Below are 25,612 nucleotides of genomic sequence, written 5' to 3' on the forward strand. Positions count from 1 at the left end.
TTTTTCTTTACTACTTTTTAATAGATACAGAAATGAGTTAATCAATCTTAATTGGGCCAAATGAGCTTCACATTGTAAAATTCACTTGGAAGACTTGCATATCATAAAAAACAAAATTATGAGCCACAGACAAAGTCTATAAAACTTGATGTCTCTGGCTCAAAACTGAAGTGCATAAACATTATTTTATTTTATGTTTGTTCCATTTTTATATGACCACACTGAACAGATGATTATGTCTAATCCATGTTTCTCTAAGATAATAACTAATACATGTTTTAGAACCAGCACTGGGAGGAGAATGAGGGCTCAGATACTGGGGGCAAAAGTGAATCTACTTTTCATGGTATTCCTTGATTTCCTTAGTGTAGGTTCTTTGATGATGGCAATTTATCACAACAAAGAATTATAGCAATGAAATGACCACAGTGGTACATTTTCCCTCTTGAAGGCCATAGCCTATGAAATGTTGCTCTCTTGGCACCAGAAAGCTCATATTTTTTCTGAGTAAGTTTTGACAGCTGCTGTGTATATAAAATATAAAGTTTATACAGAGATTTTTAAATTTCATTTCCAGTATTCAGAACCTCAGAAACAAGAAATTTCATTGATATTACTCATACATATGATCACTCACTCAATCTATACTTTCAAGGCTTGGCTAAAAAACAGTCTTCAGATGCATCTGACTGACTCCACAAGGATGGATACTTGCTCCCACACCACTTCTCCTTTCCTCTGCCAAATCACTGAGTTTAGTGGGGTATAGGCTAAGCTTCTGTAACAGAGGAATCCCAAAATACAGCAGGTAAATGAGACAGATGTGAACACTCTGTTGGCGAATGGTCCACCCATAGGAGGATAGTCAGAGACAGGTGATGGCACTCCTCCACCATCCAGGGGCCCAGGTTCCTTGTGGCTCCACCAGCTCCTAGAGTATTTGTAATATTCAAGTTCAAAGCTGGCCCTATGCCCCCACATCTCTATGTCAGCCCACAGGAAGCATGAATAAGCAGAAAGCAGACAAGCAGTTTCATTAAAGAATGTGATCCCAAAGTTGTACACATCATTTTGTATGCAGCCCATTGGCTGGAACTTTAGTCCCATGACCACCACTAGTTGAAGGAGAGTCTGGAAAATGAGCTGAGCAAACATGTGCTCAGCTAAAACTCAGAAGGTTCTATAAATAAAAAGTAGAAGGTGGAGTAGATATTGGGGGATTATTAACCATCCCTACCATGAACCCTTGACATATCATCGTAATGATTTATTTTTTATGTATGTTCCTCCTGAACACATAAATCCTTGATGGGGAACATGTCAAATGTACCTTTATCTCCAGTGCTTATCATGGTGCCATGGTAAGTGCTCAATAAATCTGTTCTTGATTAAATTCAGATTTGCTTAATCTTTCACTGCAAGAGTATTTCTTTTTCTCATTACCTTCACCAGTAAGCCTTCCCACACTCATGTTTCTGCTAGTCCTTCAGTGCCACTCCAGTCTAGGTTCTGGAAATACAAAAATGACTCACTAAAACACAACTGCTGCCTCTGAGGAATTTCTATTTTAATAGAAGAAATTGACACTTTGTGCCTAACCACATGTGCCTATTTTAATTTTAAATTCAGTTTTTCAGTCATGCTGTATATTGGGGAACACAGATATAGGATGTCCACAGAAAGTTCTATTGGACAATGCTGGTCTAGGAATTTTTATTAGCCCTTTTATATACATTTGCATGGCATATGGCTGTTAATTTTCACACATTGCTACAGTGTGTTGGTTTTTCCATCATCAACTTAAGGGGAACACAGAGAGGATGATTACATTGCTGTTAAGTGGGTGCCTTGATAATTTGACTGTTAGATATAGAAAGAACTTTAGAAATAATCTGCTCCAACCCAGTAATTTCAAAGAGGATGAAACTGAAGTCCAAACAAATGAGTTCCCTTACCCCCAGCGTTTGCTGATTTTGCCCTTTCCCTTTTTCATATTAGAATATAATATACAGGGGCAAGATAATATAGAAGAGCACTACCAATGGATAGACCAAATTTATTCATAAATTAAACATTTACTGAAGTCCTTTATATCAAATTATCTGATAGGCCCAAGACCCTGCCCTCACTAGTGGAAAGAAGGAATCTTCCTCCACCTTTCTTTAACCAGTCACCTATATCTAGAAACTCTAACTACGCATCTTCAACCCATCAGAGGCCAAAAATACGTTCCCCTTTATTCTGCAAGTTTTGTCCATTAAGTTGGATGCCTCAACTCATGCAGAGATAAACTGAAAGAACAACAGTAATCTTAAACCCCACCTCCTTCACCTCTTCTCTATTTTTCTTAATGAGTCATTTATTGCTTGTAAATGACATAGTTTGCTATAGACAGACATGAAGGGATGATGCACAATGTTTGCACATGTGGATAGAGAGGGGAGAAACAGCAGAGGACTAAGATCTTTACTTTATCCTCATCTAGGAAATATATGCATTTATTTATATATTTAAATTATTGTTTATTTGTAAATTTTTACAAATTATTTATAATAATTTACTTATTTATAATCATTAGTTTTTAATTTATTCATTTATAATTTTTAATTTTATTTATTTTTAAAATTTTGTTTATTTTTATCTTATATGGTTTTTGTGTTTTTATATAAGCCTAATGGAAAAAAAGATGGCTCCGAAATGTTCTTTTCCAAGGAACAGTATGGCTTTTGGGTTTCGATATGCATGGAAGATGTTTAATAACATGCTGATATTTTTGTTTTGCCTCGGTTATCTTGTTTTAGAGACCTTCCAATCTCCTGATTCATCAGAGAGAATTGATTAGGAAAATTGTAGACTGATGACTTTATGGCAATGATATTCTAAGAGTGCCTTACTCTTCCTTTTTGTCCCCCTTGTCAAGGGTACTGAATGATTGGAATCAAATTACTTTTTACTCATTGATTCAACAAATACGTATCACATATAGAATATGTTCTAGGCACTGCATAAAAGCTGAGTGTCCAAAGATGAAAGCCATAGGCCCCATCTTCAAAAGCTTAGAGTCTTGTAAGGAAGACAAACAAGTAAACCAGAAATTATTCACCAACTGTATCAGTCTGTTCTCACACTTCTAGAAAAGACATAAGTGAAGCTGGTAATTTATAAAAGAAAGAAGTTTAATTGACTCACAGTTCCACCTGGCTGGGGAGGCCTCACAATTATGGTGAAAGGCAAGGAGGAGCAAAGTCACATCTTACATGGTGGCAGGCAAGAGGGAAAATGAGAATCAAGTGAAAGGGCTTCCTCTTATAAAAACTATCAGATCTTGTGAGACTTATTTACTACCATGAGAAGAGTATGGGGGAAACTGTCCTCAAAGTTCAATTATCTCCCACCAGGTCCCTCCCACAGTACATGGGAATTATGGGAGCGACAGTTCAAGATGAGATTTGGGTGGAGACTCAAATCTCTAGTCTCTTTAGAGACTCAGCTTTTAAGTACTGCTCAACACATATTCTTTGTCTGATACATATTTGTTGAATAAATGAGTAAAAAAGTTATTTGAATCCAATCATTCAATGCCCTGGACAAGAGGGACAAAAAGGAAGAGCAAGGGGACATAGTCAAACCATATCACCAACCTTCTTTGAAAACAACAAGCATGCTTCTGCCTCAGGTCATTTATACATGCTATTCCCTCAGCCGGGGATGCTCTTTTTAAATTATGTGAATGTCTATACAGTTTCAACAAAATACAATCAGAGAAGGTTTGTCTCTGTGCTTGTTTCTCCCACTCTCTCCTCACTCCCCTATAGGTAATTATTGTTATTAACCCTGGGTAATCCTTCTTTGGTTTCTTTTTAAAACTATAAGAACAAAAGGAAGCATACCAGACATTATGTACCTTATGATACAATAGGAAGCATATAGAATCACTGACAAGGTATTTTTGTCAAAAACAAAAACCAGTGAATTCAACCCAGCCTTTAGAACTATTTCATTGGAAACACTGGAGCTAGAGAAAAAGGTTAAGGGACACTACCAGGAAGCAATTGACCAAATCCAGAATTCTACCAGACAAATAATACATCCTGAGATACGCCATAGCAGGATCATATTTCATCCTAACTCCTTTTTATAGCTGCATAGTATCCTGTTATAAGAACTTATTTAAATTCATTTATGGCCTATTTTCCCACACCAAAAATAAGTTATATTAAGGTAGAGATTTTAGTCTATTTTTGCTTCAGTGCCTACATAACTATATGTTGATTGAATGAATTTCAGGGCACGTAGTGGCTCTGATACAGAAATCCTTGGGATGATTGCCAGACGAAGGGTGAAGGATGCTCTTAGGTCAGGACTAAGTTTCAGGGTTGAAACTTCTGAAAAGATTTCCCATAAGCAGTAATACTAAACTGCATCTTGAAAACCTGTAACAGGTAGCAGGATAAAGGTGTGGGGGAAGAGGGGAAGGTGACTTCTGGGCAGACAGCACAGAATGACCAAATGGACAGCAGCATGAGAGAACCATGGTACATACAGGCATAGGATCAGGTAAATTGACTGCCCCTACATCTAACAAGTTAGCTAGGAGTGAATTAGAATGATCTCTCCCTTTGATGTGACAACTTGGGAAGAATCTTGCTTCTTTGAATGTCACTCGACACCTGACTCTACTCCTGGACTTCTTCCTTGAAAATATGTATAGAGGTTGAGGACTAGTACTGCTTATGCCCCGTACAAGAGGCATTTCCATCACCCTAAGGAAAAAGGCTAGCTGTGAGATTATCGCCCACCGATGGACCAAAGGAGGTCCTTCTTTATCTTCTCTACATTCCCAATAAATAGGTCTCTGTATCAAGAGGCTGGGTATTATAAGTGATTCATTCAGTTAACTGAAATAAGTAAGTAAAGGAAGATTGGAATATGCCATTTTCCTTTTTGCCTCTGGCTAACTCAGAGATATCTGGAAAATGTATATCTGTATTAGTCAGGGTTCTCTAGAGAGAACGAATAGGATAGATGTATATATGAAGGGGAGCTTATTAAGGAGTATTGACTCACACGATCACAAGGTGAAGTCCCACAATAGGCCACGTGCAAGCTGAGGAGCAAGGAAGCCAGTCTGAGTCCTAAAACCTCATAAGTAGGAAAGCCGACAGTGCAGCCTTCAGTCTGTGGCCGAAGGCCCGAGAGCCCCTGGCAAACAACCGGTGTAAGGCTGAGTCCAAAAGCTGAAGAACTTGGAGTCTGATGTTCAAGGACAGGAAGCATCCAGCACAGGAGAAAGATGAAGCCCAGAAGACTCAGCAAGTCCGCTCTTTCCACGTTCTTCTACCTACTTTATTCTAGCCTCACTGGCAGCTGATTAGATGCTGCCCATCCACATTGAAAGTGGGTCTGCCTCACCCAGTCCACAGACTCAAATGTTAATCTTTTTTGGCCACACCCTCACAGACACACCCAGCAACAATACTTTGCATCCTTCAATCCAATCAAGTTGACACTCCATATTAACCATCTTAGTATCCAAAGGGAGTGATCTGATAAGTAACTGGATTCATTTGTCTAGGGTAACAATTTGTAAGAAGCCATAAACTTTGCACTTCTCTGGACTTAGAACTTCATCTTTTTTAAATTCCAGATCAGGTTATAACCAAAAGCAGCAGTGGCCTCTTGGAGACTGTCTGATTTATTTTATTAGGAAGGCTGCACATCGCACAGCTGGTGCATCTCGGGCAAGGATAACCAGCCAAGGCAGAGTTGATTAGAGGGGCTGAGGCACCTGCTCACCCAGTACCACAGGCATCCAAGACAGCATGCCATGAAATACTGTCTAACCACTCTCGTACGGTTTACACAGTGACCTTGTGTCCATCTTTAAAAGGCAATTTTATTGTTAAGAAGAAACACCCATGAGCCCTTCTACTGAAAAGAGTCACAGGAAATGAGCACATCAAAAATCTAAAGTCTAGATTTTGATACCTTTTCCCTGCCCTTCCCTGTCCCCCACCTATCACGCAGTGTAGAGGAGAGACCGTGCCGACATCGTTAAGCTAAGGTCAGAGCTGCCAGCTGAGCCCTGGCTTACTATGACAAGTTGCCTGTGTCTGCATTCATCTTACAAGGTCTTCTCTACCCTGTATCTCCTTACTATTACCAACACCACCACCTTGCAAAGACATATGCAGACCTGTGAGGCTTGATTCCAGATTCTGACATCGTTCAGTCCCATTCCTCACTAAAGACAGTCAAGCTTAAGGAACAATGAGCTTTTTTTCAAACTTTTTTCTGTGTTTCTTTTTTTTAATTGTTTAAAATTTATTCTTAGAGATCTCTGTTATAATCCTTTTTACTTTTGAAAGAGTCCCAGTTTGGATAAATCGTATGTCCACCCTCCTATTAAGCTGACCTTTTTTCCTTTTCAGAGTAAGGCTGCCTACCTTTAGGTGAAGGTGGAGTTCAAGGAAAGGCCAAGAGCCATCTCTCGCAATGTGCTGAAGTCAGTAACACAGATTTAAAAGTCCCCATCTTCCAGCGACTAGAGTACTACTTTAAAAGGTATTAATGAAGTGTTAATGCACAGATTCTGAACCCAAACTTCCTTGGTTAAATTCTAACTCTGCCAATTGCTGGTTTACATAATCTGCACCATGCCTTAGTTCCTTGCCTGTAAAATGGGAATAAAACTTCTGTGACAACTAAATGAATTAAAACATGTAAAGGTTACACCATTGCCCCCCAGATTTTAAGTGCTCAGTGAACGTTACCAACAATTATTTTCAGGCTTTGCTGAGGACTTCTCTTCGTCTTGTCAACTACATGATGCCGCACTAAAGCTTTTTGTGCCTAATCTTTATGACATAGATGCTAGATTCGCTGCACTCATCTTTGCAAGTCATGTAGGAAACTAAAAACCATTTCTCAGTAAGTCCTCCATGCCAGCGCTTCTCCAGAACTGGAGCCGATCACTGTTTCTCTGGCCGAGCACCAGACAAGGTATTTAGGGGCCATGTTGTCCCCAAATCACCTTCCCCTCGTCTGTTCCATATTAGTTAAGTGTTAATGTGCTTAATTTAACATTAAGTGTAATTTATTTGCAAGGTCAGAGAAGTCACCATGATAAACACTGCTATTACTACTTCCTTAGTGTAATTGTTCTGAAAATATTCCCTCTCCCTCTTTCTGACTACTGTGAACACTAGAAGTCTACTACCCAAGAAGTTCAGCTCCATTGGATGTTTAAATGAAAGCCTAAACAAGCGGGACACTGGCAGTACTTCCTATCTGGGGGGGATTACGTGACTACTCTTTGACCCAGCATCTGGTTTTTCTGGGGTGAATCTCTTACCGGAAAGGGATCCCAATCCAAGGGATTTTGGGAAAGAAAGAATTCAGGGTAAGTCCAGAGAGTAAAGTGAAAGTTTATTAAGAAAGTAGAGGAGTAAAAGAATGGCTACTCCATAGACAGAGCAGCCCCAGGGGCTGCTGATTGCCCTTTTTAATGGTTATTTCTTTAATTGTTAAACAAGGGGTGAATTATTCATGCCTCCCCTTTTTAGACCACATAGGCTAACTTCCTGATGTTGCCATGGCCTTTGTAAACTGTCATGGCACTACTGGGAGTGTAGCAGCAGTGATGACAACCGAAGGTCACTCTCATTGCCATCCTGGTTTTGGTGAGTTTTGACGGGCTTTGGTGGCTTCTTTACCGCAAGCTGCTTTAGCAGCAAGATCTTGAGGACTAAGCTCTGATTTTTTTTTTTTTTATCTTGCCCAAATTCCTACCTAAGGGGTCTGTGGAGTCATGTCCTACAAACCATAAATTCTCATCAGATGGGTTTATTTAACCCAGTATATAGTTTACTTTCCAATGTGACTCTGGCATAACAAGGAAGAAAATCAAAATGTTTTATCCCAAAAGATATTTCCTTGCCATACCTTGAAATTGCCCTGCAAAGTCTCTGTGGGAAAAATCCATATTCTATAGAGAATCCCCTTTCCCCTTTGTTTTCCTTCCTTCCTTTCCAGATGCAGGAGATAATCAACTAAGAGGCAGGCACCCGTTCAGGTCCCATAAGAAGCATTTTACAATCTGCCGTCTCTCTAAAGCTTGCTGAGCGCTTCCTCTGCACAATAAAACTTGGTCTCCACAATCCTTTATTTTAATCTGAACATTTTCTTTCTATTAATCCAAGGTCTTCTGATAAACTCAACCAATTGTCAACCAGAAAATGTTTAAATTTATCTGTAGCCTGGAAGGCCCCACTTTGAGTTGTCCTGTCTTTCTGGACCAAACCAATGTATTTCTTAAATGTATTTGATTGATGTCTCATGCCTCCCTAAAATATATAAAACCAAAGTGTACCCCGACCACCTTGGGCACATCCTGGGACCTCCTGAGGGCTGTGTCCCAGGCCATGGTCACTCATATTTGGCTCAGAAAAAATCTTATTAATTTTACAGAGTTTGGCTCTTTTCATCAACAGTCTTGATGACCGGTGTCTTGTGCTGACCTCCTATCTCATCCTGTGACTAAGAATACCTTAACCTCCTGGGACTGCAGCCCAGTAGGTCTCAGCCTTATTCTGCTCAGTCCCTATTCAAGATGAAGTTGCTCTGGTTCAAATGCCTCTGACAAATCTGGCTCAATGGATGCTTCCGTTTTGCATCCCCACTCCGTGTGGTACGCCTGCCTCATGAGTCTCTAGGTTTCTGGTTTTCCCTCACTGAGGTAAAACTGGCACTGGAATCTGGAATTGGAAGCTACTCCTGAGCCTCAGCTCAGTCAGAAAAGAACTTTGGGGTCTCCCTTTCCTCTTTCCTGGAGCTGGCTCCTGCTTTTATGATCTTTCACATTATTTTGAATGGATCCCGAACCTACATTGTTCAAGTCTGATTCTGATCCCTACCAGATTACTAGGAATGCCCCTTGGCATTTGGATATTGACACCTTCCCTAATCAGAACAGAACTGGTTAAACTTCCTTGGTCTCAGTGACTTAGAAGTGTTCTTTCTCCATGGGGGTGGTATTGACCTGTTTTCCCACTCAGTGGGAACACTGGTGTGCTGTGTGGCTCAAGACAAATCATTCCACCAACTCAGTGGTTTGAAACTCCCACTGTTTTGCCAGGTGAGGCTTTCTCTGGTCTGGGACCTGGGTTGGCTGAGCCTACAGTTAGCAGATTACTAGTCCTCTAAGCAAGGAAAGTAGGAAATGACAAGCTATGAATTTCTAATTTCTCACACTTAAAGTTCATTATATTTTAAGTACCAATCAACTCCTAATTATCCACAGTAATGGGAGGGGGTAATGGCTTATTTTTATACAGCATTGTCCTAAATCACATATGCCTTAAAGCATAATCATTTTCCCCAGAAGCACATTTACTTTGCTAGTTATGCTGTATAAATATGTAAATAAAATATGTAATTTTATTAAAATGAGTCTGCTTTCTCTGAGCACTGTGCCTTATGATTCTAGGAGACATCATGAAGTCTTGTTTGGTGGCAGAGACCAGTCAGCCTTGGATGTGATATTTAGATTAGATGTTTGCTATAGAAAAATTCCATGCATCTGTTGAAGAGTCCATCATTGTGGCCACTTTAAAAATTATGTAACAAGATCATACAGTGAGATTAGGGGTGGAAGTAGGGTATAATTTGGAGTGAGATAGTGAACATATAGATAGTTAGGCTCATCTAACACTAGAACAGGACAAACAGGCAGAAATGGAAAAAATGAGACAATATATTTATTCAATGACAACTTATTGCAATGTTCACATGTTTAAGGACCATGGTTGTTTACTTCATAGTGAGAATGATTTTATACTAAAAATAAAAGTTAGGAAAAGGAGGAGAATGAGAAGAAGAGGATAGTCAGGGGGTGGAGAGAGGAGAAAAGCTCACATATACTGAGTGTGTCTTCCATGCCGAGAACTGTGCTGAGCAATTTATGTGCATTCACTCTTTCAGTCCTTGCAACCACCCTAGGAAGGTATCATCATCGTCCTCATTTTACAGATGGACAAGAAATGTTCAAAGAAGTTAAGTTATATAAGAATCCAAGATAATCTGATTTCAACATCAATACTATTTCCAGTCTTTATTTTTGACTGCCTTCTATAGTATTTTCTACAAGTTATACAGAACAGTGACGTTTTCTATAACTTGAACTGGACAACAACATCCAAGAAGAAAAATAATTTCTTCCAATGAATGAGCCCTTTTAACTTGGATAAAAGATGATTTGGGTGTGAAATGGAAGCTAAGGGTGGATGGTGAATGACATATTTATACTTCTATCTCCATGTTAGTCCAGTCCTCAGTACTTACAACCATGTATCAAAACAGATTATGTTTTTAAAAAGTGTCCCTGCTTGGGGCTGAAGTGACCTACATCTGAAGAAAAATGGTGTTATACAAAGGCAGGGTCTTTGAGAGCTTAGTTTGTTTTGTGCAGGACACAATATAAACTAACATAAATTACGGTGTTATAAAAGTAGTTGTACTTATAGAGCAACTACTTTTATAACACCGTGATTTATGTTAGTTTATATTGCCTACTATACTGTTTTGTATTATTTATATTGTGTACTATAAATGAACAGGTGCTATATTTCTCACAAAGTAAATATTGTCATTCTACAGTAAGTATGTAATTGAAAGAGCCAGCTCTCCAAGGGACAGGATATCAGTGGTGTACATATGGTCAGATGCCAGATGAGTTGTAATGCAGAAGTTTGAGTACTACCGCTTCTCTATGGTTTCTGCTTGTTTCCTTAAATTCTAGCTTATTTTTCATCATGACCAATCACTTAAAGAAAATGCAAAGATCTGAATTATTTTCCTTTTAACTAATTTCTTATAAGACTATCTTCCACAGATCACAAAAACCTGTACAACTCACAGTGTCAATCTGTCTCTAAAAAATAAGTAGAATAAATTCAGTAAGAACAATCATATTCATTATTGTGAGATTCTGTGCCTGGAAACCGCACCTTGTTTGCTAGGATACAGTACATTGTCCCTTCAAAGTGCCTCAGCTCACATGAAGTAATTAAAATGCAAAGTGAAAGCTCATGTTGCAGTGAGGATTTGTCTGATTTTCAATTCAGAATTGCATATCCAGTCAAACTAAGATTCATAAGCAAAGGAGAAATAAAATCCTTTATGAACAAGCAACTGCTGAGAGATTCTGTCACCAGTACACCTGCCTTACAAGAGCTCCTGAAGGAAGCACTAAACATGGAAAGGAACAACCAGTACCAGCCACTGCAAAAACATACCAAATTGTAAAGACCATTGATGCTATGAAGAAACTGCATCAACTAATGGGCAAAAATAACAAGCTACCATCATAATGGCGGGATCAAATTCACACATAACAATATTAACCTTAAATGTAAATGGGCTAAATGCCCCAATCAAAAGACACAGACTGGCAAATTGGATAAAAAGTCAAGACCCATTGGTGTGCTATATTCAGGAGACCCATCTCACTTGCAAGACACACATAGGCTCAAAATAAAGGGATGGAGGAATATTTACCAAGCAAATGGAAAGCAAAAAAAAGCAGGGGTTGTAATCCTAGTCTCTCATAAAACAGACTTTAATCCAACAAAGATCAAAAGAGACAAAGAAGGGCATTACATAATGCTAAAGGGACCAATGCAACTAGAAGAGCTAACTATCCTAAATATATATGCACCCAAGACAAGAGAAACCAGATTCATAAAGGAAGTTCTTACAGACCTACAAAGAGAATTAGACTCCCACACAATAATAGTGGGAGACTTTAACACCCCACTGTCAATATTAGACAGATCAACAAGACAGAAAATTAACAAGGACATCCAGGACTTGCACTCAGCTCTGAACCAAGTGGACCTAAAAGATATCTACAGAACTCTCCACCCCAAATCAACAGAATATACGTTCTTCTCAGCACCATATTGCACTTATTCTAAAACTGACCACATAATTGGAAGTAAAACACTCCTCAGCAAATGCAAAAGAACAGAAATCATAACAAACAGCCTCGCAGACCACAGTGCAATCAAATTAGAATTCAGGATTAAGAAACTCACTCAAAACCACACAACTACATGGAAACTGAACAACCTGCTCCTTAATGACTATTGGATAAACAATGAAATGAAGGCAGATATCAAGATGTTCTTTGAAACCAATGAGAACAAAGACACAACGTACCAGAATCTCTGGGACACATTAAAAGCAGTGTCCAGAGGGAAATTAATAGCACTAAATGCCCACAAGAGAAAGAAGGAAAGATCTCAAATCACACCCTAACATCACGATTAAAAGAACTAAAGGAGCAAGGATAAACAAATTCAAAAGCTAGCAGAAGATAAGAAATAACTAAGATCAGAGTAGAACTGAAGGAGATAGAGACACAAAAAACCTTTCAAAAAAATCAGTGAATCCAGGAGCTGGTTTTCTGAAAAGATCAACAAAATAGATAGACCACTAGCCAGACTAATAAAGAAGAAAAGAGAGAAGAATCAAATAGATGGAATAAAAAATGATAAAGAAGATATCACCACCGATCCCACAGAAATACAAACCACCATCATAGAATAAACACCTCTATGCAAATAAACTACAAAATCTAAAAGAAATGGATAAATTCCTGGACACTTACACCCTCCCAAAACTAAACCAGGAAAAAGTTGATCCCTGAATAGACAAATAACAAGGTCTGAAATTGAGGCAGCTATTAATAGCTTACCAACCAAAAAAAGTCCAGGACCAGAGGGGTTCACAGCCAAATTCTACCACAGGTACAAAGACGAGCTGGTACCATTCCTTCTGAAACTATTCCAAACAATAGAAACTAACTCATTTTATGAGGCCAACATCCTCCTGATACCAAAACCTGGCAGGGACACAACTAAAAAAGAAAATCTCAGGCCAATATCCCTGATGAACATTGACGCAAAAATCCTCAATAACATAATGGCAAACTAAATCCAATAGCATATCAAAAAGTTTATCCATCATGATCAAGTCACCTTCATCCCTGGGATGCAAGACTGGTTCAACATACACAAATCAATAAACATAATCCATCACATAAATAGAACCAATGACAAAAACCACATGATTATCTCAATAGATACAGAGAAGGCCTTCAACAAAATTCAACAGCCCTTTATGCTAAAAACTCATAATAAGAGCTATTTATGACAAACCCATAGCCAATATCATACTGAATGGGCAAAACCTGGAAGCATTCCCTTTGAAAACTGGCCCAAGACAAGAATGTCCTCTCTCACCACTCCTATTCAACATAGTATTGAAAGTTCTGGCCAGGGCAATCAGGCAAGAAAAAGAAATAAAGGATATTCAATTAGGAAGAGAGGAAGTCAAACTGTCTCTATTTGCAGATGACATGATTGTATATTTAGAAGACCCCATCGTCTCAGCCCAAAATCTCCTTAAGCTGATAAGCAACTTCAGCAAAGTCTCAGGATACAAAATCAATGTGCAATAATCACAAGCATTCCTATACACCAATAACAGACAAGCAGAGAGCCAAATCATGAGCAAACTCCCATTCACAATTGCTACAAAGACAATAAAAACTTAGGAATACAACCAACGAGGGATATGAAGGACCTGTTCAAGGAGAACTACAAACCACTGCTCAAGGAGATAAGAGAGGACACAAACAGATGGAAAAACATTCCATGCTCGTGATTAGGAAGAATCAATATTGAGAAAATGGACATACTGCCCAAAGTAATTTATAGATTCAGTGCTATTCCCATCAAGCTATCATTGACTTTCTTCACAGAATTGGTAAAAAAAAAAAAAAAAAAAAAAAAAAAAAAAAAAATCCTAAATTTCATATGGAACCAAAAAAGAGCCTGCACAGCCAAGACAATTCTTTTTTTTTTTTTTTTTTTTTTTTTTGAGACGGAGTTTCGCTCTCGTTACCCAGGCTGGAGTGCAATGGCGCGATCTCGGCTCACTGCAACCTCCGCCTCCTGGGTTCAGGCAATTCTCCTGCCTCAGCTTCCTGAGTAGCTGGGATTACAAGCACGCGCCACCATGCCCAGCTAATTTTTTTGTATTAGTAGAGACGGGGTTTCACAATGTTGACCAGGATGGTCTCGATCTCTTGACCTCGTGATCCACCCGCCTCGGCCTCCCAAAGTGCTGGGATTACAGGCTTGAGCCACCGCGCCCGGCCCCAAGACAATTCTAAACAAACAAACATACAAACAAAAAACAACAAAACTGGAGGCATCACGCTACCTGACTTCAAACTATATTACAAGGCTACAGTAATCAAAACATGGTACTGGTATAAAAACAGAGATACAGACCAATGGAACAGAACAGAGTCCTCAGAGGTAACACCACACATCTACCATCATCTGATCTTTGACAAACCTGACAAAAACAAGCAATGGGGAAAGCATTCACTATTTAATAAATGGTGTCGGGAAAACTGGCTAGCCATATGCAGAAAGCTGAAACTGGATCCCTTCCTTACACTTTATACAAAAATTAACTTAAGATGGATGAAAGATTTAAATGTAAGACCTAAAACCATAAAAACCCTAGAAGAAAACCTGGGCAATACCATTCAGGACATAGGCATGAGCAAGGACTTAATGACTAAAACACCAAAAGCAATTGCAACAAAAGCCAACACTGACAAATGGGATCTAATTAAACCAAAGTGTTTCTTCACAGCAAAAGAAACTATCATTAGTGTGAACAGGAAACCTACAGAATGGGAGTAAATTTTTGCAATCTACCCATCTGACAAAGGGCTAATATCCAGAATCTACAAAGAACTTAATTTACATGAAAAAAAAAAACACATCAAAAAGTGGGCAAAGGATATGAACAAACACTTTTCAAAAGAAGATATTTATGTGGCCAGCAAACATATGCAAAAAAGGTCATCATCACTGGTCATTAAAGAAATGCAAATCAAAACCACAATGAGATACCATCTCATGCCAGTTAGAATGGTGATCACTAAAAAGTCAGGAGACAAAGGATGCAGGAGAGGATGTGGAGAAATAGAAACACTCTTATGCTGTTGGTGGGAGTGTAAATTAGTTCAATCATTGTGGAAGACAGTGTGGCAATTCCTCAAGGATCTGGAAATAGAAATACCATTTTACCCAGCAATCCCATTACTGGGTATATGCCCAAAGGATTATAAATCATTCTATTATAAAGATGCATGCACACGTATGTTTATTGCAGCACTGTTCACAACATCAAAGACTTGGAACCAACCCAAATGCCCATCAATGACAGACTGGACAAGGGAAATGTGGCGTATATATACCATGGAATAATATGAAGCCATAAAAAAAGGATAAGTTCATGTCCTTTGCAGGGACATGGATGAAGCTGGAAACCATCATTCTCAGCAAACTAACACAAGAACAGAAAACCAAACACCACATGTTCTCACTCACAAGTGGGATCTGAACAATGAGAATATATGGACACAGAGAGGGAAACATCACACACTGGGGCCTGTCAGGGGGTGGGGGTTAGGGGAGGGATAGCATTAGGAGAAATACCTAATATAGATGATGGGGTGATGGATGCAGCAAACCACCATGGCACGTGTATAACTATGTAGCAAACCTGCACGTTCTTCACACGTACCCTATAACCTAAAGTATAATTTAAAATAAAAAGAAATTGTCTACGCTAAAGAACTAATAAAAAGTCTTCTCCCTTCTTCCATAGCATTCATCACTGAAAGCCAAAGATAATGCCACTCATGGTGATCAGGACCAGGGAATGACAATAGTTTGCGACTTCTTTCTTTCATTCAGTGAACTGTGGAAAACCAACAACTGCAAAGTCCTAGGTATGTGTATGACCCAGGGATACAGTTTCATAAACAAAGGATTGGCTTACATAAAGTAGGCCTCCCAAATGTTACTGTATTTACACATTGGACTTACTAACAGTTAGATACTATAAAAGTTAAATGCTGAGACAAAATTCCTTTTTTGCATGTATCAAAGTTTTATTCAACCTATTAATGACAGAACTATCCAAAGGCAAGAGCTCTAGTTCCTGAAGTATGTGAACAGAGATTTATAGTCTGTTACCAAAGAAATACTGAAATAGGATTGCTAAATTAGATATACGTTGGTTAGTTTCCCACATTCATGGTGACAGCTTCCTTTAACCTTCAATCTAACTGTAAAGCACTACTGTTTTAAAGCTGTACATCTTCCTTAAGGAAGTTCATTTTTCTGATCTTATTTTTTCTTAAGAGAGGCTTATATGCTTTTTTTTCACATCATACATGGGCTAGTCTGCCAGCCTCCTAAATGGTCTCCTGGCACCCAGTTTTGCCCTCTCTCCTTCCACCCCAAATCATTCTATATAGTGCTACCAAATTAATCTGCCTGAATTGCTGATTTAATTTAAATTGACCTGGCTGATATGATTTAAACTGGCCCAGAGCTATCTATTTATCTATCTATTTTGAGACAGAGTTTCACTCTTGTTGCCCAGGCTGGAGTCCAATGGCGTGGTCTTGACTCACTGCAATCTCCATCTCCCAGGTTCAAGTGATTCTCCTGCCTCAGCCTCTCAAGTAGCGGAGATTACAGGTGCCTGCCATGACAGTCGGCTAATTTTTGCATTTTTTGTAAAGATGAGGTTTCACCATGTTGCCCAGTTGGTCTCGAACTCCTGACCTCAAGTGATGCACCCACCTCAGCCTCCCAAAGTGCTGGGATTACAGGTGTGAGCCACCATGCCCTGCCTACTGATTTATTTAGACACAAAATAATTGTATATATTTATGGGGTCAATACATATGACAGACTGCTCTGTATTTTTAAAAATCTTCCCAGGTGCTCCTGATGTGTAGCAAGATGGAGAACCACTGCTCTAGTCAAACAAGACTTTGCTTTCACTGTGTTGTAATTCCCTCACCATTCAGGCCTATTGAAATCCTTAACCATTCTTCAAAGTCCAATAAATGCCACCCCTTCCATGAAGTCTTCTCTGATTACTCTCACCAAATGTTTTCACAGCCTTTCTCTAAATTTCTACATCAATTTGTATCACATACATAATATCTTATTGTTATAGCAATTAATTATCATTTACTTAGATATTTACAGTTTTCAAAGGTTTTCCATAAATCTCTCTTCTAATCTTTATTCTCTGTGTATGGACACCTAACCACTCCCAAGTTATAATGGGGAAACTCTGCCTCAAAGAGTGTACGTGAGTTTTTTTTCCAAACCCACACAGTTAGTAAATGACAAAGATGCAAACTGAGCCTGGATCTCCTGACTCCTGCCAGCTTGTTGTTGGAAATATTTAAAACAAAAACAAATCCCCTTTCACCACCATTAGAGCTCATAAAAATCACCTAGGAAGCCTGTCAAATGCATACACCTGGGTGGCAGCCTCAATGATTCTAGTTCACTCTAGCCAGAAAGGCCTGGATGCCTGGATTTTCACCAGGCACTGCTGGGTAATTCTCATGCAGGTTTTTGAGAAATACTGCACTAGGTGATTACACACCATATGGAGATTGTAGAAAAACCTCCAAGGGCCATTTTACCCATGTAAAATGATAATTCAAAAATAATTAAGAATTAATGGTGGGAAAAACATTTTTGGGGCCAGCATAGATCACAGACTTGTGCCCAGGGCACTTACTTTTTAATTCTGAACGTTGCTTCTTTAAAACCACATCTGTTGGGTTTTCCAGATGAGCAGGTAGGTTGACCAGAAGTACTCTCAGTGATCGCTGCAAACCTCCTCCTTCTGAATTGTGGCAGGTGCACTTGCTTTGTATTTCTCCTCTGGGAAGCAGAGAGGTCACTTGTAGCACTTCTCATTTCAGAAGGGTTTTGGAGGAACTCATTTGGCTCAGAGTTTTCAAACTAAATATGCCTCATAAGAGACCTGCTGACATTGTGTTCCATTGACTAGGGCGATGATCTAGGCCATCTGGAAAAAATCTCTGCCCAGATTAGAGAAGTACCACTTGTTTCCATGGGAAGAGGCTGAAGTACTTTAAATAAGACATAATTTTACAACCTTGACACTGAAGAAGATATCATTATAGTGTCACCCAAGATAAAAGCTGCCATTTTCTGTTTGGCATGAATTTTCTTCTGTAGGTCATATCTGTTCACAATATCCTGGCTTCCTTCTTTTTTTTTTTTTGAGACAGAGTCTCACTCTGTTGCCAGGTGCCAGGCTGGAGTGCAGTGGCACAATCTCGGCTCACTGCAACCTCTGCCTCCCGGGTTCAAGCAATTCTCCTGCCTCAGCCTCTCGAGTAGCTGGGACTACAGGCGTGCACCACCACGCCGAGCTAATTTTTGTATTTTAAATAGAGACGGGGTTTCACCATGTTGGCCAGGATGGTCTTGATCTCTTGACCTCGTGATCCGCCCACCTCGGCCTCCCAAAGTGCTGGGATTACAGGCTTGAACCACCGCGCCCGGCCTATCCTGGCTTCTATGGGGGAACTTTGTGTCGTCCAAGAAGACTATTCAGATCCATTCATTTCTCAAGCAGAAAATGTTTAAAAGGCTGTCTACAACTGGAAGTACAGAGATTTTTCATTCCTTAAGGGAATATTTACTTGCTGATGTAGAGAGAGGGCAGAACACTGCATTGAACAAGCCCTTGTATCTAGGTGAACTGAATTTTAAAATAGAGTAGACACTATTTATTCTCTTGATCACTACTTAACTTTGGATTCCAGAGAACTTCTGTCTTTTCTCCTCCCACCCTTCGGAATCCTCTGCTGTTCTCAAAAGAAGGTCTGAAGAGCCTGGCCAGTAATAATAATAATACCTAGCATAACCCTATAGGATAATTACAGTGGTAAGTTACCTCATGCTGCATGTTTCTCTCTGAAAAGTATTTTCTCCATTCCCAGGATGGTATGCAGGCCTTTTCGTTTCTTGAAAAGAAAAGAAGGAAACCAATCAACTTTTGGGTTTTGGGGGGCTAAAAGCAGGAGTCATCAGTTAGGTGTAGGGAAATCCACCCTACACCCTGCTCTGTGCCCTGGGAAGCTGACCTTTAGGGACTGCATCAGCTGGGCTCCTTTGCTTCTTGGTTTCCTCTTGAGTTCAGCCAGTGAGAGACAGAGGCAGAGGCTGAGAGTAGGAGAAAAAGGAAGTAGGGGTATTTACCCCTGTAGGGCTTCAGGTTAAATTGCCTGTGTTCTGTTATCAAAGGCCACAGCTCTTGTTAAGTAGCTCTTTCTCCTACAGCCATCATCTTACAGTTCCAATAACTATCCACTCCTCCTGGCCTTGTCATTTTATGTTTAGAAAGAGTAATGGCTCCCAGCTGTCACTAGCTATGGGGTACTTCCACAACCTTATGATGGTTTTCATTAACTTTGCCCACATTTTAAATTTTTATTAAATTTCAATAGCTTGGGCCAGGCGCGGTGGCTCACACCTGTAATCCCAGCACTTTGGGAGGCCGAGGCGGGTGGATCATGAGGCCAAGAGATTGAGACCATCCTGGTCAACATGGTGAAACCCCGTCTCTACTAAAAATACAAAAAATTAGCTGGGCATGGTGGCGCGTGCCTGTAATCCCAGCTACTCGGGAGGCTGAGGCAGGAGAATTGCCTGAACCCAGGAGGCGGAGGTTGCAGTGAGCCGAGATCGCGCCATTGCACTCCAGCCTGGGTAACAAGAGCGAAACTCCATCTCAAAAAAAAAAAAAAAAATTCAATACCTTTAGGAGTACAGTTGTTTTTTTGTTACATGGATGAATCGTATAAAGGCGAAGTCTGGGCTTTCAGTGTACCCATCACCCAAATAGTGTACATTGTACCCAACAGGTAATTTTTCATCCCTCACCCCAACCTCCCCTCTGAGTTTCTAATGTCTCTCATTCCATTCTGTAAGCCCTCGCATACCCATAGCTTAGCTCCTACTTATAAGTGGACAACATCACGGTATTTGCTTTCTGTTTCTGAGTTGCTTCACTTAGGATAATTGCCTCCAGTTCCACCCAAGTTTCTGCAAAAGACATTAATTTGTTCTTTTTCATGGTTGAGTAATATTCTATGGTGTGGGTGTGGGTGTGGGTGTGTGTATGTGACATTTTCTTTATCCACTCATCAATTGATGGGCACTTGGACTCCAGATCTTTGCAATTGTGAATTGTGCTGTGATAAACATACGAGTGCGGGTGTCTTTTTGAGATAATGACTTCTTTTCCTTTGGGTAGATACCCAAAAGTAGAATTGTTGGATCAAATGATAGATGGACTTTTAAGTTCTTTGAGAAATCTCCATACTGTTTTCCATAGAGGGTGTACTCATTTACATTCCCACCAACAGTGTAGATAAATGTTTCCTTTCCACTGCATCTACTTGCCCACAATTTTGTAAACATTTCCTTCATTAAATTCTCCCCTATTCCCTAATTTGAATATTCATCTGTGCTATTTGCTGGGACCCTGACTTATATAGAGGGCAATGCTTAAACAGGCCATGTTAAATGATTTTGGTCTTTCTAGTAATCTTGGTGTATGGAAGCTAGGGGTGACTTTAATTAAATTTGTAAAGTAAAGAGAGCTCACAAATAAGACAATAAATAAGGCAGATCTGATCTATTTCTGTATTAGGCCACAAACCAAGCCTTGATAAATTATAAAAAGTAGAAACAACACAGACAACATTCTCTGATAACAAATTCAATAAGATTAGAAACTCATACAAAATAACAGTTTGCACTATGACTGAAATTTTTTTAACTCTGTCATGGAAGTAACTCTGATCAAAAACAAAATACAGGCCAGGTACAGTGGCTCACATCTATAATCCCAGCACTTTGGAAAGCCAAAGCAGGAGAATCCCTTGAGCCTGGGAGTTCAAGATAAGCCTAGGCAACATAATAAGACTGTCTCTACAAGAAATTTTAAGAATTAGCCAAGCACAGTGGTGCACACCTGTAGTACTAGCTGCTTTGGAGGCTGAGGGAGGAGAATCGCTTAAGTCCAGGAGATCAAGGCTGCAGTGAGCTATGATCACACCACTGCACTCCAGCCTGGGTGACTGAGTGAGACCCATCTCTAAAACATAAATGGAAGTTGCCAAATTTTTAAAAATCCATCATGATGAAAACAAAACATTATCAGAACCTAAAGAAGAACTTAGAGGAAAATTGAATACTTACATCAGTATAAGGGAAAAATAAAAATAAATTTAAAAAGGAAAGCAGTAGGAAAGATATCAATGAGTTAGAAAATAGAAAAACTGTATTAAGAAATAAATCTAATAGCTAATTTGTTGGAGGAAAGTTAAAAAAACCTGCTAACTGAATCAAGTGATAATGAGAGAAAGCACAGAAACACAAAATAAGAAATGGTAAGAAAAAGTAACAACAGGAAAATAAAACTAAAATATCCATAGGTCACTTTGCTCAACTCTGTGCAAATAATTATAAGGTCTGGGTAAAAGGAATAATATTCAAGATATAGCATCTGGCCCTAGAAGAGGCAGAAAGTATATTTCCATAGAAGAAACAGAGAATTTATCAAAGAGCTAATCCCCACCCAATGAAAAAAAAATGATTTTAATAAAAACAGGTTCAAATTGCTTCTTTTTTTTTTTTCTTTGAGATGGAGTCTCACTCTGTTGACCAGGCTGGAGTGCAATGGCACCATCTCAGCTCACTGCAACCTCCGCCTCCTGGGTTCAAGTGGTTCTGCCTCAAGCCTCCCGAGTAGCTGGGATTATAGATGTGTACCACCATGCCTGGCTAAATTTTGTATTTTTACTAGAGATGGGGTTTCTCCATGTTAATCAGGCTGGTCTCCAACTCCTGGCCTCCACTGATCGCCTGCCTCTGCCTCTCAAAGTGCTGGGATTACAGGCATGAGCCATCACACCCACCCATTCTCAAATTGCTTCTTGAAAGAATTCTAACAATTTCATTTAAGGAGCAGACCATTCTAAGGCCAGTTATCTTAGAGCTCAAGGAGTGGAGTGGAGGAAGCAGATGCGTGGAGAGAAAAGTTTCAAATTATTTATGAAGAGAGTATAACATTGACACCAAAACCTCACATGAACTGTAGAGAAAAGAAAACTACAAATGCTTCTCATTTATGACTATCTATGCAAAAATCCTGATTAAAATATTAGCCTAGTAAAAGAAAAAGCACATCACAACGGGTGGAGTTTACCTGAAAAATTTTTAAATGACTGACATTAAACTATCTATTACTATAATTTATCAGATTACAGATACAAGAAAAATAATTGCACTTAGGTCCTCGAGTGCTCAAATAGCATTTAAAAATTTTTAAAAAGATACTTCTTTAAAAAAAAACTCAATAAAATAGAAATAGACTAGATGTTATAATAAAATTTTAGTCATTTTAGCCCCAGAACCAGCAGCATGTTTCATGAAAATCACTACAATTATTTCCACTCGAGTAGAAATAAGACAAAAATAGTTACTGTGTCCACTATTATTTACACTGTACTGGGGGTATTGGCTAACACAAATAGGCAAGAGAAAGTAGTCATAGAAACTGTAAATAAGAAGTGAAAGCTGTCCTATTTGCATATGATGTGACTGGATATCTGCAAATATCAAAAGAACTCACTGGAAATTACAATTGGAAGATACAAAATTGGTACATAGAAATCAGGTTCAAAAAATATTAACACATATAAATACACAAAAAATGACTAGTTAAAATACATACACCATGTCCTTGGGATTAGAGGACTCAACATAGAAATATCAATTTTTCCTAAATTAGTATATAATTTAATATAATCCCAATTAAAATACCAACATGGTTTTTAAATTACCCAAGATGATTCAGAAGTTCACGTCTTAAACAACCCAAAGCAGACAGACAGGAAACTGGGTAAGAGTAATTGGAGGGAAAAGAGGGAGGTGACTAGGCTTGGCAGATATTATTAATCTTTAACAACTAAAACATTATAGAACTGGTACATGAGTAGACAGTGAAATAATGAAAGAAATTAGAAAGTACAGAAATATTCCAAATATGTAGAGATGATTAATATATGGCAAGGGTAGCATTTTAAATCAGTGAGACAAATACAGGCTTTTTAACAAATGGTATTGGGTCAACTGAGGCGCCATCTAGGAGAAATGAATAAATTTGATTCTTACATTATAGAATAAACAAAGACAAATACCAAATGGATCAAATATTTAAATATAAAAAATGAAGCCAAAAAAATTACTAGCATTTAAGTATGAGGTGGGAGCATGGCAGAAGATACAAGGCAATTCCTTATTATCTTAGTGGGAAAAAATCTAAATTTGATTAAAAATCTAGAACCATTAAAGAAAAGATTAACACCAAAGTCACATATGTGGCTAATTATATCATAAGCAAAAGAAAAAGAAGAAACTGGAAAAAAAGATATTTCCAACTCATCTCACAAGACTTATCCCTAAAAATCAACAAAGAAAAAACTTAACAAATCATAGAAAAACAGTCAAAGGTGCAAATAAACAATTCACAGAAGAGGATTTATAAATAGCTTAATATATGAAAATATGTTCAACCTTCCTCATAAGAGAAATGCAAATTAATATACTCTGAGCTATAATTTTCTACTTTTCAAATTGGCAAAAAAATCTAAATTTTAATAACAAATCCAGATGGGAAAGTATTTTCATATATGCTAGCAGGATTATAAAGTGGTATGAATTGTTTGATGGGCAATATGAAAACAATAAACCAGTTTACAGTGCACATTTTCTTTGCCCCAGCAATCCCACACATCAGTGTTTTCCCTACAGATATTTTATTGATGTATATACAAATTTTTAATGTATATGCTTTTTTCTAATAGCTGAAGATTGGTGTATTTATTATCTATTGCTGCATAACAACCCCAAAACTTAGCAGCTTAAAACAATATATATGTATTATCTCAGTCTCTGTGGGTTAAGAATCTAGATACAAATTAGCTGGTTTCTCTGCTTCACTGTCCCTCACAAGGCTGCCATCAAAGTATCAAATCCAGGTCTGCAGTCTCATCTGAAGCCTCAACTGGGGAAGGCTCTGCTCCCAAGCTCATTCTGGTTATTGGCAGCATTCATTTCCTCAAGTTGTTGGACTAAGGGCCTCAGTGCCTAACTGACTATTGGTGAGAGTTTGCCTTCAGTTCCTTTCCATGTGGCCTCTTCCAAGTGACAGCTGACACTATCAAACACGCAAGCCAAGAAGGAAATAGAGAGTTGGCTAGCAAGATTGAAGTCAATCTTTTGTAATCTAATCATGGAAATGACATCCCATCACTGTTACTGCATTGTGTTTATCAGAAGCATGTCTGTATATCTAGCCCACATTCAAAGGGAAGGAATTACACAAGGGCAGAAATACCAGAAGGCAGAGATTACTGGGAGCCATTTCCTTTCACGGTTGGAGACAGCAACGCATTGTAAACTGGGCATACAGGTGGTGGGTATTGAAGAGGTAATTCTCTTACGTGGTTCAAAAGTTATAAAATAATGAAAAAGTCTTCAGAAAAAAGCTACTCAGTGTTGAAGGCATTAAATATCTTTCTGTATTTTAAAAAGTTTGAACCATCTAAATACATTAATAAAATTTTTAAATTAAAATGCATCTATTTTTTGTATAGCCTCGTTATTGTGCAGGAATTCTCCCCCTTTTATTCTCTTTCGGCAAATCTCATTTATCTCTTTGGAGCACTTATCAGACTTTGCAAGTATATAATTGTTTGCATATTAACTTGTTTATTTTTTGTCCCTCTCACAATACTTTAAGCTTCAGGCAGACAAGGGCAGGTCTGTTTCATTCACCAATGTATTATCCAGTACAGGTACAGTGCCTGGCACACAGTGGGCATTCAGTAATTACTTCTTGAATATTGAACAAACCAATGAATGATGCAAGCAGTAAGAGTGAAAATGTATCCTCTGTTAAAATCCAGATGGCACAAGATAGTTGTTGTCCTGTCATTGTACCTCTATCATACCAGATTTCGATGTATTTTACACACCTATGATCTTCATGGGAGATGATTAAACTTGATACAAGAAATATAATAGATATCAAATATATTAATATGACCTCCTCAAGTGTTAGCTCTAATCTATTTAATTATGACATATTACGACATGTAATTATTGATCCCCAACTAGGTATCAACAGTGGCCCTATTCTAAGGGTGCCTAAATCACAAAATAAAGAAGACATTCATATGCACAAATGAATATAATAAGGTACGAAGGAATAAATAAAAGCAGGGGTGGTGATTCCCACCACATCTGATTTCTCTTTAAAATCAGAGGAGAAAGAAATTGTTTCCATCTGGTAGAAATGAGAAAGGCTTTATGAAGGAGATAACATTTAAAGTGGGTCCTAAACAGTGGGTAAGATTTGAGGATGAGAAAATAACAGAAAAGTATATCCTAGGAGCAAGAAGAACAAGATTCTGTAAATGATACAGGGGAAGGGTGAGGCATGCATGGGAAGAGGCAAATAATTTGGGAGAAGGGAAACCTAGGTGTGAGGTGGGGAGCAGAGAGAATTGAGGTTGGAGACACAGCAGATGATAGTTATA

The 25,612-nt window shown here is 38.6% G+C and overlaps 1 protein-coding gene across 1 annotated transcript in view; it reads right to left on the bottom strand.

The window, feature by feature from the left end:
* The window catches only part of CWF19L2 (CWF19 like cell cycle control factor 2), a 137,071-nt gene extending 117,924 nt beyond the window's left edge, over nt 1-19,147 (bottom strand). Inside the window, exons 1-3 of the mRNA XM_012474458.3 lie at nt 19,085-19,147; nt 18,895-18,964; nt 17,704-17,849 (exon numbers count right to left, since the gene is read on the bottom strand). The gene's annotated coding sequence lies outside the window, so the exon portion shown is untranslated. The remainder of the gene's footprint in view (nt 1-17,703; nt 17,850-18,894; nt 18,965-19,084) is intronic.
* Nucleotides 19,148-25,612: the final 6,465 nt, after the last annotated feature.

The sequence above is a fragment of the Aotus nancymaae genome, unplaced genomic scaffold (assembly GCF_030222135.1).
Source record: "Aotus nancymaae isolate 86718 unplaced genomic scaffold, 86718_ANA_hifiasm-v0.15.2.pri h1tg000012l, whole genome shotgun sequence".
NCBI lineage: Eukaryota > Metazoa > Chordata > Mammalia > Primates > Aotidae > Aotus > Aotus nancymaae.